Source organism: Cheilinus undulatus, linkage group 14, assembly GCF_018320785.1.
Source record: "Cheilinus undulatus linkage group 14, ASM1832078v1, whole genome shotgun sequence".
In the NCBI taxonomy this organism is placed as follows: Eukaryota; Metazoa; Chordata; class Actinopteri; order Labriformes; family Labridae; genus Cheilinus; species Cheilinus undulatus.
In genome coordinates, this window is record NC_054878.1 from 35978373 (window position 1) to 35995217 (window position 16845).

A 16845-nucleotide genomic window follows, 5' to 3' on the forward strand; every position below is an offset into this window, starting at 1 on the left:
ACTGTCATCAGTTGCCGGCAAGCCTGTGCATAGCAGAGAGGAAGCTAACAAGGCAGGCTAAGCAGTTAAGACATTTTCCCTCTTGGTATGCTAACAACTTCTTGCTGTTTCTGCACAGCCCATGTTTTAAGGAGTCGTTTTATAATAATGAGTTTGCACAAACAGAAGAAAGCATAAAAATAAGACAATACCCTTGACTCAGAGAAACTTTCAGAAACACTTTTGGAACCATGATACACTCTGCCATCAAGAAAATATTTCTGTAATTTTTCAGAGTGCACACTGCCTTGCCTCTTTAACATGTGAGATCATTTATCAACTGAGTTAATGGATGTCAAAGCTTTAAGCTTCATCCTGCTGTTACAAAATGCAGCAGAGTGCAGTGCTGCAAGCTACCAGCTAAAAACTTCCATGGATCACACACCAGAGACCAAAATTCAACTGCAATAAAGGAAATGCTTCATCAGTTCACTTACAGGTCTAAGCTGAGCAATCAGGGGAAAAGGGTCTCAGAGAGAGGTGACCAGGAACTTGATGGTCACTCTGACTGAGCTCCAGAGAACCTGTGTGGAGATGAGACAGAGTTACAGGAGGACAATAAAACTGCATCGATCTGGACGTTATGGCTGAGTGAGACAGAAGCCTCTCCTCAATACAAAACACATGAAAGCCCACTTGGAGTTTGCAAAAAATTGTATGTGAAAACCAAGTGATCAGCTCTTGGAAGAGTCTTTGTTGTGCGAAACTTCTTCCATTTAAGGATTATTAAGGCTGCAGTGCTCTTGGAAACCTTCAATTTTGCAGCCTTCCCAAGATCTGTGCCTTACAACAATCCTGTCTCTGAGCTCTGTAGGCGGTTCCTTAGACCTCATAGCTTGGATTTTGCTCTGATATGCTGTGATGCCTTCTACTGAAGTGTTGTGAAGAGAGTCTGAATAATAATGTCAATGTAATATTTCAATTCTTTAATTTTTATTAAATTTACAAAAATTTCTAAAATTCTGTTTTCACATTGGGGTACTGTGTGTAGAATAATGAGAATAAGATTGATTTTTTTCCAACTGTAGCATCAGGCTGCAACATAACAGAAATGGAACAAAGTGAAGGGGATCTGAATTAAATACCAAATTTTCCCAAGAAGCACGAATTAAAACAAATTGAAAGTCACAAGGAGATTTGGATAGACAGAGCTCTATGTGTCTGCTAGTACAGGAGAACAAGGGCTTAAAATATTTTTGAAAAATGTCAAACTAAAACAGCTTTCCATACATTTTTTCCCCTTCATAATTCCTGTTAATGTGAGTATTCAGTCTACATGTCGCAAAAACATTGTTATTTCCTTTCTCGGTGTATCTGACCGTTCTTGATTGTTTTTATTCTTGGATTAATACACTGGAGATCAGCTGATCTCCAGCTCAGTGAAGTCCTCTCTGTTTAATATCATATCAGTGGGCTCAGATGTATTGATTATGTCATTAAATCAATCACTCACAACAACACGTTATGGTTGTAAACCCGTAAATTAAGGGGCTGTTGTTACAGTGATGACTGAAGACTTCTCCGAGTTCTAACGCAAAAAAGTGTTTATGTTTGGGTCTGTTTGTGCTGCATTTAGCGTTAGCATCTTAGCTAAATTTTAGCTCCGCCGTCTCAACAGGGGCTATGAAAACAAGCAGCAGAGCCCTTAATGAACGGATCTCTAATGTTAAAGCGGGTCCAAAGACCGATTCGTGCTGCATTTTTACCGATCCAGGGCTCCGCGGACCAACGCACTTTGACCGCTGGTCAAGATCGGTTAACTGATCCATATCGGATTATCTTTACACCACTAATCTGAATCCTTGCTAAATACACTGTAGATTTATGAAATGGCCTTTTTTATTCTCAATAACCATAATGTTGTTGCTGGTACAACAACATGGCTACTACATCATTATTGATGGTGTTTAGAAGGCAGTAATTGTTTATTTTCAGTTTTTAACTGGTGCCATCATAAAGGTGTCAGTTAGGTGAACATTACTGAGGACAATTAAGACTCACTTTAGGACCGCTAATAATGTTTTTCAGTAAGATAGCAAGAAAAAAAATTTAGTTTGTGGCCCTGCTAGTTTCATCCACACAGCAGGGAATACAGGTGAATAAATATAACACTGGTATCTAAACGGTATAAGTGGATATCCAAATGCAAGGTATGGAATAAGAACATGAACTTAAAAAGTTAGATCAGTGCATCCCTATGACAGGTAAGAGTGATTATGGAGTAATTTCTGATGTGCAAAGAATTTGTTTCGCTATTATTAATGCAAAAACACTGACAACAGTATGCTAATCCATCCTCAAGTATATCTTGACTATTGGGGTTGTAATGTACAGTTTTGTTGGATTTGACTGTTTACTAAGCCATAGTTCTGTTTTGCCCATTTAAATACCATCCTTTATCAGAGAGTAATTATTTAATGAACAGTAAATTCAAAAGAAGACAAATGATTACATTTCAAACAGTGTCAAAAAAAACTTTTAAAAATATACAAGCTTTATAAAAGTAGATCCAATTAGGAGGCAGTGACCTTATACCCGTTGTCTATGTGGGGGTCTACTGTCACTCATGCCATTCACTAATGCGTACATGTCATTGGAGTGTCACAGTCTTATCTGGGGTGAAATATAAATAGGCAAACAAAAGAACTTAGATATCAGTGTGAAACAGTCTATGATTGTTGTCAAGCAGCTCAGGTGTGCCAGTATGGGCATTGTGACTGCGACTCAGCACACAGTGACTCACACACCTGAAAATGACAGAGCAGACAAGCTTGATTACTAACAGACTGTGAGAGCCCAATGTAGGACAATGGAAGAGGACACATGGGAGAGAAACTCTTGAAAAAAAGAGCCTACCAAAAGTTTAGCAGAGGATTCATTTGTGCAGGTGTGTGTTTTTAAGAGACTGAAACCTGGCCATTACTTGTCTACATTCTCAGAAAGACTGTGGACTAGAATAGGATAATATTTTTAGAAAATGACAGAGTGAATGAGTGTTCAGCAATCATTAATCAGCCTGTATTGTAGATGAAAGAAGGTTAGTTTTTCCTGAACTTGTGTTTAAAGATGAACCTTACAATGCAATCACAGAGCTATTGTTAAATTACCAAACTACAGAAGCAGGAGAGAAAAATGCACAATAAAAAGGAGACAAATCTACAAGCAAGTATGAATTCTGCTGTCTTGGGAATCTTTAACACTATACACCTGTTTCTCCAGACAGACAGCATTACCACACCGACAGTTGAGTCAAGTCACAGCTTGCTCTGAGGTAAATCCTGACAACACATACAAGGTCTACAATCCACAACACAAAAACTATCAGACCCAGCCCAAAAAAGGGAAAGCCGTCTGACTTTCTGACTATGAGAAAACAACTGAAGGATGAGTCATCTTCAAAGGTAGCTTAGGGAAAAATAAAAAACATAAGTGGGAAAATGTATTATAAATAGAGACAGACCAATGCCATTAAGCTGCCTGGAATGTAAGTGTGAATGTTAGAGCCAGGTATCTTTACTGTGTATACATCCATGTGTTCAAAAATGGGTGTAAAGTCATTGCAGGTGACAAACTGAGAACAACCTTTGGGCCAAAATCCCATGGACAAGATCCAGATTATGAATGAAAGATTAACAATGTGCGACGACAAGTTTCTGTCTGTCTGTCTCACACACTAATACACACAAACAAAGGACACAGATGATGAGAAATGTTGCGTCACGCTACTTTCTTCTCACTGGAGTCATCTCTCCCAGACTCAGAGGCATCAAAGTCTCAGTTTATTTATTCATATCAGGAATGATGTAAACACTCAAGACTTTCATTCATATTCAAAGCTGCAGTATGCTTTATTTTGAACAATTATACAGTGCACATGTTCAAACAACATAGATTGTTGGGTAATGACTTCCTAGAAAGAGTGTGAAGTAAAACTCTTTGGGTTTGTTGTTCCCAGCTCTGTGTTTACACTGACATGACAGCGCTTTTCACTCAGAGGCTCAAAACTTCTTCCATACCCTTTTTTTTTGCTTTTTTTCATGTGAACCCCTCCCTCTCCAACTGTTAGCCTTGGCACCAGTCAGGAGAGGAGGCTCAAGGACGCCGATGTAGTGGGAATATTGTGGAGTTTTAGCACAAGACCACAACTGAAGAAGAACCAGACTTCCCAAACCACAAAAAAGACTTTGGTCTAAGAACTGAATCAAACTAGGGATTCCATATCTGAATAGAGATAAGCCCTTCAAATGGCTGCAGTTAGTAGGAACACTAAGAGAGCCTTGGGAGAGTAAGGGGCAGACTTGTACAGAGAGACAGTGAAAGTATGGCCTCAGAAAATATTTATTTTGGTCTGACACACTGGTGCTAACACATAACATCTACTGGACATTCACTCTGAAAGTTCTCTGTCATATCTTAAAACTGTGGCTGCTCTGATAAAGTTAGTACTTCACTGTTCAAAATCAATCACTTTACTGTAATAATCATCAGAAAATTCCTACAAACACTGAATATGATACTTACACAGTTATCCAATTTACCTTGCAAGGAGGCAATCAAAAATACTCAGACCTCCTTGTGTCTAGCGTCATCTAGTCAGATGAAGAGAGACAAGAATCTTGAGGAGTCTTGTACTACACTGAGAGGCTAGCTAAGCCCCTTTATTATATTTTTAACAATCCTTGTTTGTCACAAACATGCCTTTAAAAGGTGCAGTGTGTAATATTTAGCCTATTAGCATTTAGCTAAACAAGCTTGGTTAAAATGAAACATAACATTTATAAGTAGATTGATCTAAATTAGTGTTGACATCTGATAACTCATTTTTTAAATTTATGTTTTACATTAACTCAGAATAAGCCTTTTATTCATACATAGGGAGGGTCCCCTCCCAGGAAGCTGCCATCTTGGATTTTTGCATTTTGCCTGTTTCTATGGCACCATAGAAGGAACCAAATAACAGTTAAGCATGTATTGATTTTTAAACTTCACTGGTTCCCACAGTTATCACCAGAGAAATGAGCATCACACTCCAGAATTGACTGTTAGATGTTGATAGTCCCATTTTTACACACTGTACCTTTAATTGAAACAGTGTTAGACTGTCAACCAAATAAACCTTGTGGGGTAAGCGACTGAGAGATGATGAGCAGTTCACCAACAAGTCTATGCTAAAGAACAGCTTTTTCATGTTAGCCACGGTAGTTAGCTGCTGTCTCAGTGCTGGCTTCCTTTCCTCCATCCTTTGTCATTATGTAATCCACATTTAAAAAGCCAAACTTTTACCAAACGAAGAGCCATTTCAGAGCCAAACAACCAGCTCAACTCTTCTGAGCAAAGAGACAGATTTCCTGTCACAATGAGAGAGGATGGAGGTTGGTGAGACTGACATCAGCTGAGGAAACATGGGTAAAACCAGAGTTCAATGTGCTCAACCATGACGAAACTGTATCTTCAAATCTGGAGGGCAGAGCCTTTCCATCATGACTTTGTGAAGAGTATTTGGATGTGTTTTAGATGTTTAGATGTGTTTATCAGTTTAGCTGTGTTTAGATGTTGCCTGTTGTACAGTGATCCCTGCTGGGATTCACTTGTACGTGTTTCTTGAATTATTGTTGTTTTTGACATTAAACGCTTCTGCACCATGAGTGTAGTTGTCAACTACGGCCACTTACTGACTGTTGTAATGGCTCACTCATAATAATGAAGAGAGTGCAGACTTTCAGTTCAGGGCAACACATTGCTTCAATTAAATTAAATATTTCACAACTTTTGAGACAAAAAAAAGAGCTAAAGGATAAAGAAAATTTATATTTTTGCACTTTGACACTTGGCATATCTGTGAACAGCTCAAAGCATGGCCTTTTGAATTCATTCATTGCCCCCCAGTGGGTGTACTCTGTTGCTGTGTGATGTCATCTGCAAAGAACCTATACTAGATGTTGGCAATACACAACATGCAAAACATAAACTATCAAGATCTGCTCATGCCACATTGTTTACCAACGGCCAGTGGTTGTAAACAGGAACAGCACTGGCTGCCACTGATGTTAAATCGATGCATGCCTTATATTTAACTTTAAATAAACAATAAGCTAAAACTCAAGAGGCAGAATTTGGCTTTAATACAGTAATACCATCTCTGAGGTATTCAAAAATAGCAACAGTATCCCTCTAATAACTGTCATGAAAAAAGGGGGAATGTGCATGTTTTTAAAACGTGGCTTAAAAGTGAGTGTCTATTTCCATCAGCAGCACCACTGCCTTTGTTTTAAGCTATTAAAGTTAAGACAGAACTTATTTGGTAATGATGTTATAATCTAACATATCAAATAAAGATCCTATCAAAGAAGGATGCACTCTTCAGATGTGCTCATCCTCATGCATCATGTGATGGCACCATATTATGGTTTCTCCTGAAGTCAAACTGCATCGAGTTCTGCCTGATGTATTGTGATCTACTGTAGTGTAGAGCTGCAAAACATTTTAATTCTTGTTTCTGGAGGTAAATCGGTGATAAGAAATTATATCTAGTGTCACAGTGGGATGGAGGTGCCATTGTCGGACACATATAAAGACATAATATTTTTAACATCTTTTCAGACAAAGCAGAGAGAAAAAAACATAAGCCTAAGAGCCCACAATATAAATACAAATGTACTGAAAACAGTAACAGAGTAGCTGTTGTGATTAGCACACAGTTAGTAGATAAATATTTGATCTTTATCTTATTTAAAGCACATGCAACATTACTTCATTATATAAGATCTTATTAAACACTATATATTTTTAATTAGTTTATGGACAAATAAAAATAACTTTCAGCATAACTGCTTAATCTTTGTGTTTAGACTTCTTAGAAGAAGCATTTTTTAAAAAGAATGAATAAAGCTCATGTTGAGGCGTGCCCTCTGCATGTTGGCATGTGACTAGTCTAATCGATTCTTGTATTCTGATGTTCAATCACGTAATGGTAATACCCCTGGAAGATTCTTGGAAGGTCTAATGCTCAAAAAAATTGGATACCACCCGATCCTACTTGGAAGTACAAAAAGTTGTTGAAAACGTTCAAACATTTATCGAAAATGACTGCCCTGAAACCCACTACATGCCCATAACAGGCATTTCAAATTAAATGCAGGTGTTTCAAGGCTCCCGCGTGTTGAAATGTATCAGTGGTGTCCTACTGTTATCAAATGCTACTAAACCATTTGAAAGCCAAACAGCTTTTCATCTCAGCTTGTCTCAGTGTAAATGACGAAATGGCAGGCCAAGACGGGGAAGAAAGAGGGGAGAAAAAAATAAATAAATCAAACATTATTCTCTTTGAAAGGTGCCAGGCAGCAGGAAGTCCAATGTGTTAGAGTTTCAGCTCAGAGCCTTTCAAAGTTAAAATGGTAATTGTGTGGAAAGATAAGCACGCTTTTGCTGTCTTTTCTTTCCCTGTACAGCTCGGAAGTGGGGTGGGGTCTCCTCTCCGGCTCACTGAAATGTAAAAAGGGGCTTTTTCAGGGGGCTCTGAAGTCTGGCGTTGTTTTCTTTTTCTCTCGAGTGTGAAATTGCAAAGGCGTTTTACAGCACACACTCCCCAATCCCCAGCTATCACAGAACGGCGAGGCAGGCGGTGGGAGGAGATGAGTGCAGAGATTTGACCGAGCGATGACAGAAAAGTCTGTGTGTGTGTGAGTGTGTGTAAGTGTGGGTGGGTGGGTGTAACAATAGACAATGTAGTCAGCTGTCACTTAATGGTAGAATGTATTAATTTTTCTAGCGGTTCAGGTACAGAAAAATATGACAGAGGAATATAACAGTTATGTTTTTGAATTCAAAGATTAGCCTCTCTCCCTTGTTGCAGCTCAGTCTTTTTCTTTTGTCATACTGGATTTGAGAAGCAGTGGTGGCTTGCATACCTATTAGTTGCATGTAAAGCAGCCCTCATGCGATTTGCTTACCTTTTTCATTAAAATAGCAGTCCTTGTACTGTGATGTAGTACAGTAGCGGTGCAGAAAAAGTGTATGAAACTATTTGTTTAAAGCTTCTGCGAACAGACTAATATAAAGTAGTCTGTAGTGGGAGTTTAGTTTTACTCTGTGATCAGTGTATACCTCCCTGGGTGTTTTGGGGCTCTTTCTGAGGGAATTATTATGCCTCATTCCCGACTGCAGATGTTGAAGCCAACAGGCTGACTTCTCTTTCACACCAACTGCTTCACATTTAAAATAGACAATGGGAGAATGTTAAAAGTGTCTCACTGTTTTTTTGGCTAATTTCAACTACATCAGAGACGCCAATTGCTGCAACTTGGCTGATCTGGTCAGACAGCTGGAGGGTGCGTGCAGCAAAATCTTGTCAGACCACTATCTATCATTGCTTTAGTCATTTTTGAGCACTTTCTCTCACAGCAGCATGCACTTCAGATTTGTCTATTTTCCCTGTTTGACAGACAGACAGGCATATGTGCATCACTAGTTGGTTGTCACTACACAAAAAGGTTTGGGGTTCAATGACCACCTCCTGCAGTCACATCAATGTGTCCTTAAGCGAGAAATTTAACCCCACACTGCTCCAACTGCTGTTTCAGTGTCATTGGAATGTGCATGGATACAAATGAATGAAATCAAAGAAGGGGTGTGACGGTTCACAGAGGTTCCGGTTCGGTTTGTACTTGGGGGTCACGATTCAGTATGGGTTCGGAGCAGAGCGCTTAAAAACACTTTTGTTGTTGGTGTTTTCTACTTCTACAGCATGAAGCGGACTTTTCATCTTCATTTGTGTTGATATACCGGCTACTTCCTCTTTTTCATTGGTGGTTTATTTTTTGTTTTAGCAAACACTTGCTGGCATTACTAACACCTGGACTGGCTGTAAATAGTGTTAGATTTCCATTTCTTCAGTCCCCAATTTATTAAGTAGTTCAGATGTATTCACCATGGGACTATATATGTGCTGAACTGTGACAGTTCAGGATGAACATCCCTAGATAAAAGTCATTTCAGACTGGGCACGTGTCCGTCTTGATTTTCATTTTGGTTTGCATGTTAACACATCAGGGCTTTTAGATTGAGTCTCAAGCGCCTTGGCCAAAACAGACAGGGATGTTAGCATTTGAGAGCCATATTCACCTTGTTTGAGCAGAAATGTATGTCACAATATGTTGCAGGGAAGATCAACACAGTGTAATTGCGTTTTGGATTTGTAATTTTCAAAGTAAAAGCCCAGTTTAGCATTTCTGCAAAGAAACTAAACCTGTCTGTTCAGAATGCCTTTATGCTGAATTTTTGCTGGCTCAGCTAGGCTTTACAACAAGGCAAGTCACTTGAAGGGAGATCTACTAGGGTAAAACCAATGAATAAGGATACACAGTATTGGATTTTTGCCATTATCCGATATGCCCATATTCACAAATTCATTTTAGCCAATACAGATGATTAACTCTTTAAACGATTATATGCCAGTACTGATAATATTGGGCATCCTTACAAATTAGGAATAGAAGTCTATGACAGCAGAGAAATGAAGCCAACACTCGTCTGGTATGAAAGCTGTGATGGTGCAAGCTGGAGTAGACATGCACCTCAAGCTGCATGCAGCAGGTACGCAACCCAGGCTAAAATGGGTGTTATCCAAGAATTTTTTAAAAAGAAAAAATGTAAAAACCATTTGCAGGTTAATCAAAATTTAACTTTGAAAAAAAAAAAATATAATTTTGGACACAACGGATAAAGCCTTTTAATCATTCCTCAAAAAGATGTGATTATGTGGTCGTCACAAAAGTGAGTACTAGTGGCAATCAGGGAAGTTGTTACTGTGACACTCGGCAGTTGCACTAGTTGCAGATGCATTACAGCCTTGGTTTTAAAGATTTGAATGTTTTCTTTTTTAATGATTGTGCCTAATTCTGTTTTAAGATTTCATTTTAGCAGCAGTTTCTGTTTGTCGTTTTAGTCCAACGGATGATTTCTAGCAAAGAGTAACATATGACATATCTCATTTTATTTGACTTCCTGGATCTAGGGACAATTGCTCATTAGTTTCAGTGTGACTTTTCACACAGTGAGTCTGACTTTTGATGCATTTTTCCAAAGCTTTATGAATGTAAAACAGTCTTACCCAGCCTTGGTAGAAAAAGAAGTCCTTGGACTGAATATTTTGATGCCTTGTACACACAATCACCTAAAACACAAAGAAGAAAAGTTTCATGTTAAGATCCAGCTGTGTCTGCTTTCCTTTTAATATATCTGTGCATCAAAATTAAGAGAGAAAGACGTTGGAATGCATCAGTATATCAGCTAACATCATTTCCCTCTTTCGTTGATGTATAAACTTGATTTGCACTTTGCAACCCAGTAAAAGTATCAAATTGTCAGTGAACACCACATATCTTCAAAGAAACTTATTTTCACTGTCACTGATGCACTGTTAGGATTTGTTCCTCCTTATCTCATGTCTTTCAGAAGCAAATCTGTCTTGCTACCTTGTTGGCTTAGGAGTTTTCAAGGTGTCGTATAACAGTGAACATGTACACATACTGTCCCAAAATCCCCTCTCTCTGTCCCTCTGGATTCACAGCTGTGATGATGCCTCTTTCTATGGGGAGCACAAAAGATAGGTGGATATGAAATGGAAGGGGGAACCAGGAGAGGGATTTAGAGGAGAGAGAGGGCAGGGGGAGTGAGGATAAGTGCCACTTAGTGTTTCAGGTTCAGGGTGAGCAACAATGACACAAATAGCTGTGGCCTTCAGCTGCTACATCCAAAAGTGTCAGCATGCGTCTGTGTGTGTGTGTGATGGTTCTCTACAGCAAAAAAAACCCAAAATATTGGTTCACATTTCAGAATATATACAGAGTATATACAGCTAGAAAAGAGAGTGAACCACAGTACCACCTGTATGTCTGCCTCTTTCTGATCAGCAATGACGCTAATTCAAAGTCACAAACCATTTCTCCATTACTAAATCAGCACATCAACAATGCTCGCTTCACCCTCACACAAATTTAACACACTTCCTTGCATTCTTCTACATCCTTTTCAATCTCATCTGCTCCTCCACAATGCAAAGAGAGGATTTTTAAAGTTATAATGAGCCTAAATTAAACATGACCTGTGTTTCCTCCATGAGAAAAACCATTCACATGTACAGAAATATTGAAATATATTTGAGGATGTTGTTTTGCAAATAGTATTATTTTAAGGTAAGTACATACATGAATTTGACATAATACAAAGGGAGAAATGCAAACAACATAATACAACCCCAATTCAAAACAAGTTGGGGCACTGTGTCAAATATACATAAAACAATGCAAATCTCATAAATCCATAATCTATTTATAATAGAACATAACAGATAAATGTCTGAGGAGTGAGGAGGGCAGTTGTTTAAGTTTTGGGAGAGGAATGTTGTACCATTCTTGTCTGATGTAGGGTTTTAGCTGTTCAACAGTCCTGGGTCTTCTTTGCCAGTGTGATTTTTTTTGTTTGTTTTGTTTTATGATGCACCAAAATTTTTCAATTGGTGAAAGGTCTGACTGCAGACTGATCAGTTCAGCACCCAGACTCTTCCACTGTGAAGCCATGTGGTTGTGATGGATGTGGTAAGTGGTTTAGCATGGGTCTGGTTGAAATATGCAAGGCCTTCCCTGAAAGCAATGTTGTCTGAATGGGAGCATGTGGTGCGCTAACACCTCTATATACTATTCAGCATTGATATGTCTTTCCAGATGTTTAAGCTGAATGGTCCCTCTTTAGTCTGAAGGACATGCCATCCATGGCATCCAAAACAGTTTTAAAATTTTGATTCATTTGACCACAGAACAGTTTTCTATTTTCAGCCCATTTAAATGGGTTTGGGCCCAGAGAAGATGCCAATATTTTTGGATTGTGTTTACATTTGGCTTCTTCTTTCCATGATACAGCTTGAACCAGCATTTTTGTTGACAGACAGTGGTTTTGGGGAGTGTACTGAAGCCCATGCAATGATTTCCAGCACAAAATTCTGTTTTAAAGCAGTGCCACCTGAGGGCTGAGGTTAACAAGCATCCAATCAATCAGTCAATCAATCAATCAGTCAGTTAATTCAAAAAAAACATTAAAAATACAATACAATCCATCATGACAATTCATTAAAAACTCATTTGTGAAAAGGGACTCCCCAGAAGCCATGTGAAGCTTGTAAGTGGGGCCCAATGCTGAGCTTCAGGCTTATCCCTTGTGCAAAGAGATTTCTCCAGATTCTCTAAAATCTTTGATATTATGCTCTGAACATGGTGAAATAGTCAAAGCCTTCACAATTTGATAGATATTTCTCCCAAGGGAAATATAGGACTTCAATTTTACATTGAGAAACACTTTTCTTTACTTCTGAGAGACCTTGGCTCTCTGAAATGCTTCTTATACACCTGGTCTGTTACTGATTTGTTTTCAAATAACCTAATTAGTTGCAAAATGGTCCTCCAGCTGCTTTTCATGAGTACCGTTTATTTTTCCCGCCTTTTGTTGCACTTTCCCCTACTTTTTTTTAGATGTTTTTCTGCCATCAAATTCAAAACGAGCTAATATTTCTCATGAAATAGTAAAATTGTCTCAGTTTCAAAGCACAGTCACACACAACCATGCAATGCCATCCATTCTGATTGCAGAAACAAACATCTTGGTCAACGTTCAAGTCTCAAAAGTAGTGGCACACTCAGTCAAAAAATAAATAAATAAATAAATAAATAAATAAAACAAAATTCACAGAGAAACAGCAGAATTAAAAGGCTTGATCTAACGCTTGATAGGCGGAGTCAGCCAATGCTCATGCATGGTCCATTTTCAACAGGCAGTCAAGTTTAGTTTGGTACAGTTTGTCACATTAAACCCTGATCTTGCTCGTGTTTATACAACCATTGTCCAACCAGCTTTGCTTGTGTCTCTTTTAAAGAGATCTGGATCAATAAGAGTCAGTCTTTCAAATCCTAAACAGCTCTGCATTTGGTACGTTTGGCCTTCTGAATGTGTATTAAATAACAATAAAAACAGAGGAAAGGAAACTGACTCTCAAACAGGAGCTGGCTCCTGTGGTCCAAATAAAAGAGCATTTTGTGGGACAGGCACATTCATGAACAACACGTCGTTGTCTTACTCAACAAGAGATATTTGCTCAAAATAATATTACTGTGTCTATCTCCGCTTCAAAAGCCTGTTTATGATAAAATGAGGGGGAAAAGCTGTTAAAGTGGTGGTGCTAGCCTCTTGGCTCAGTACAAGACTCTTCAATACTCATGTCTCCCTTTATTTGGCTAGAAATGTACCAAACCGTGCCAGTTTGGGTTAATTAAAACAAAATCTAAAGCTGTTTTGAAAACCCAGGTGAACTTCTGCACTACGGTTCATTTTATTGCCCTGTTTGCTCTGAGCCATTCACACATGACAGTTGTATCTGGGTCATGTGAGCTCTGATGAATCAGGTTCATACAGCACATTGCCCTCATGATGGTCCCATTTATTATTGATGGTGAGCAGAGAGGATCTTTGGCTCGGTGGTGGAGATACGAGTGATTTTCCCTGCAGGCTTTTCTGTTATTTATACACTTACTACAATAGTGAAGTAACTATGTTATCTTACAAATGCTTTTAATGTTGATCATTAAATAACATTTAATGCCAAGCACATCTGTTTTGTTGCCCACCAGTCCATGAGATGGATAGATAAGAGAGTAGTAGACAACATTACAATCAAACACTTCATGTACCGTAAAATTCATGAGCACAAAACTTCTCAGTCATTTCTTATAAAGGTCAAGTTGAGTAGAATGTGGTGTTTTACAGGGCTGAACTTGTTTTGTTACAAAATGAAGTGACAACAATCTTTTTAATACAATGTTCTGGACTCAGAAATACTCTCATTAGCTTGACGGAAGTGGTATTAAGGTCAAATTCACAAACATCCAAAAGCCACAACTGCTGCTCCACTTGTCTAATTTTAATGAAACTGCAGGTATGACACATTTCATTGCTAACAGGCTCAAGGGTGCCTGCTCCTAAATGCCTGCTGCTTAATTTTCTTAACAAGCTGTATTTGCTCTGATTTAGGGAAAATATGTGCTGCTGAAATCTGTGGTTCTGTTTTGCTAATGCCTCTCTCTGAATGACAGCTGCTTGTTTGGATTGTGTTTGTGGCGCTCTTATTTCCTTCCTTTTAAGCTATCATGTCCGTCTGCACTTCCTGCTTCTAATTTCTTTGTTTCTTTCATACAAAAACTTAAGAAAAGAAGCATAATGCTAAAAGGCTTATGTAAAGAAAAGCCATAATAGCCTTAAACATGTGAACCAACTGTGCAACACCTCTGCATTGGTTGACATTTACTGCCATAACACATGCTGTCATACCTTGTTCACTGTTGGGTGTCTCCATAAGATGATAAATAAATAAACAGTGAAGGACACACACATGCACTCAAACACCCACAATGAACAGAAGTCTGCCTATCTGAGAGTTTCCAATCCATTTACCATAGCCCTTCTGTGCCTAAAAATAAGCTGGTGAAACTAACCAAGCTGCAGGCGCCGGGTTTGAAGAATACTGTTCAGGCTGCTCACACTCAAGGGGTTTTGGCTGTGGCTGTGTGGTGTGTGTGCCTGTGTGTGTGAAGTTTTGGTATCCATGTGGAAAACTAGCAAAAAATAAACCAGATACTGAAAAAGTTCAGACTCTAACAAGATGCGTGTTTCACTCTGTGTTCTTGTCAAAATTGGATGATCAAAGTTGTTATGGAGCAGAGTTGGGTATATGGGTTGGTTTCTCATTCTAATATGGTTGCTGATTCAAAAGGGGACTTAGGAAATGTAACGATACGATACAAGGTTGCTGCAAGACTCAAAGAAAAATTAATGACATTTCTGCATGACCCACTTTTTGTACCATTTTCGGTGCTTTCTGGATTTAATGTAGGTCCCTTCAGCATTGATGCCTATAGTCTCAAAGTCTTTTTCCACTTTTTGTAAGTAGTCTCATACTCATCTTAGGCCAAGTTTCCTTTTACTTAAATCTCTCCATCTCCTTAACTTCTCTCTCACAGTTTGAGAATTGATAGTGAACATTGCTTTGAAAGTTGCCATGAATGGTCAGCATAATAATAAAAAGTTATTTTAACACTAACAAAGCAGAGTTGATAAATTTCATAAAGCATTCAAGCATGTCTCCAACAAAGTTCCATCTAAGTCATGCTCACCAAGCTTTATTAAATTTCAAACAATTCTCATTTCCCCTGTTTGTCTGTTGTGTTACCTCTGCTTTGTGATCTGTGTCATAACAGATGTTACTTTCTCACTGGTTGCAAAACAAATCTACCTACGAGCATGAATAAAGTAACCTGAACCTGAACATGAACCTGATACCACAGTTGCCAATGTTTTTTTTTAATACTTATTTTGGTTTAACACTCCCACAACACATTCATTTTCTCTCATCTTTGACCACAAAAGCAGATCAGAGTTTGTTCAACAGGTCACATCTTCTGCCAGATAATACCTCTTTTCTCTAAATCTGCCATTAAGTGGGCAGATAGAAACATAAAATTGACATAACACAAAAGATAAACATCCGTTACTAACATCAGTGGTGACTAATGTAAAACTGTGCATCCAAGTACAACACAATATGAGATACAATACGATACACATTATTGCCCCATTGAGGAGAGCTGTCACACCTGTTGCTGCCTCCATATAAGTATAAATCAATAGAAGTGGGATTCACATGACTCACACTATCTTCAACATCAGGATACAGTGGGGGAAAATGTCCCCCAAAAGCATATGGAGGGAAATGAGAAAGTCTGGGTTAAACTTATTTGTGATTTAAATGCTTAAAATATAGGGATGCACAATATTACTGGAAAAAAACACACATTTACAAGGGGTGGGAATCACTAGTGGCCCCACGATACAATATTATCACGATACTTGGGTCACGATTAGATATCATTGTGATTTTAAACACTTTGCAAAACAGTGAGTATTGCATCATGATATATTGCGATATATTTTGATCTATAACATTTTTTAACTGTTCAGCAGATTTAGCATTTTTCTTGCCCTCATGTTTGTCGTATTTCCACAGTATTTTATTTTTATGTAGCACTTCTTACTAACCTCATGTGTCATGTCCATCTCATTCGTGACCTGCTTGAATTCCTACTGTCCTTCCCCTGGTGCTGCCATGTTTGTTGTACTAGCTTTCTCCTGCTCTATGACTGTCACCTCTGCTGACCTCATGGGACAAACAATTGTCCAACAATTGATTTTATTTTTCCAGTACAATAGAGTTCAGTTCATAAGAGCAACTGACTTGAAAAAATCGATACTTGGTGGACAAGACCATACGATTTATCACCAGACAAAATATCATGCTATGCTGTATCAGTGTTTTCTCCCACCCCTAACATTTACAGTCACTGATTTGTCCAAATCTAATAGTGGGTTATGCATGAAAAATCTGACATTTCAGAGTAATGACTGGCATCTGAAATGATAAAACGAACAAAGATTTAGGTGTATATGAATCTTTGTTCACTCTCTCAGTCAAACTGGACAAACTGCCCCATCATGTGATCTTATGCATGTATGTATTTTAACCTTATTACATATGTTGATTCTCAACTTTTGAAATGTCATTAATACGCTGTTGAATGAGTGGTAAAATCTGTTTTAGGCAAGCAGAGTACAGTCCCTGTTGTTCCTGTTGTTACAGAGCGATCGCTAGCTTAAAGTCATTACATCTGACCACAATAATCCTCTCAAGTTTCATCCCAAAGACACGGAGCT

At 38.4% G+C, this 16845-nt stretch overlaps 1 protein-coding gene across 6 annotated transcripts in view; it reads right to left on the reverse strand.

Annotated features, from left to right (window-relative positions):
- sipa1l1 (signal-induced proliferation-associated 1 like 1) overlaps positions 1-16845 on the reverse strand; it is a 150641-nt gene that overhangs the window by 70561 nt on the left and 63235 nt on the right. For 5 of the 6 annotated variants that reach the window (XM_041805726.1, XM_041805725.1, XM_041805724.1 and 2 more), the window contains exons 4-5: positions 10148-10210; positions 477-563 (exon numbers count right to left, since the gene is read on the reverse strand). The gene's annotated coding sequence lies outside the window, so the exon portion shown is untranslated. The remainder of the gene's footprint in view (positions 1-476; positions 564-10147; positions 10211-16845) is intronic. The other variant, XM_041805723.1, reaches the window with a different exon arrangement.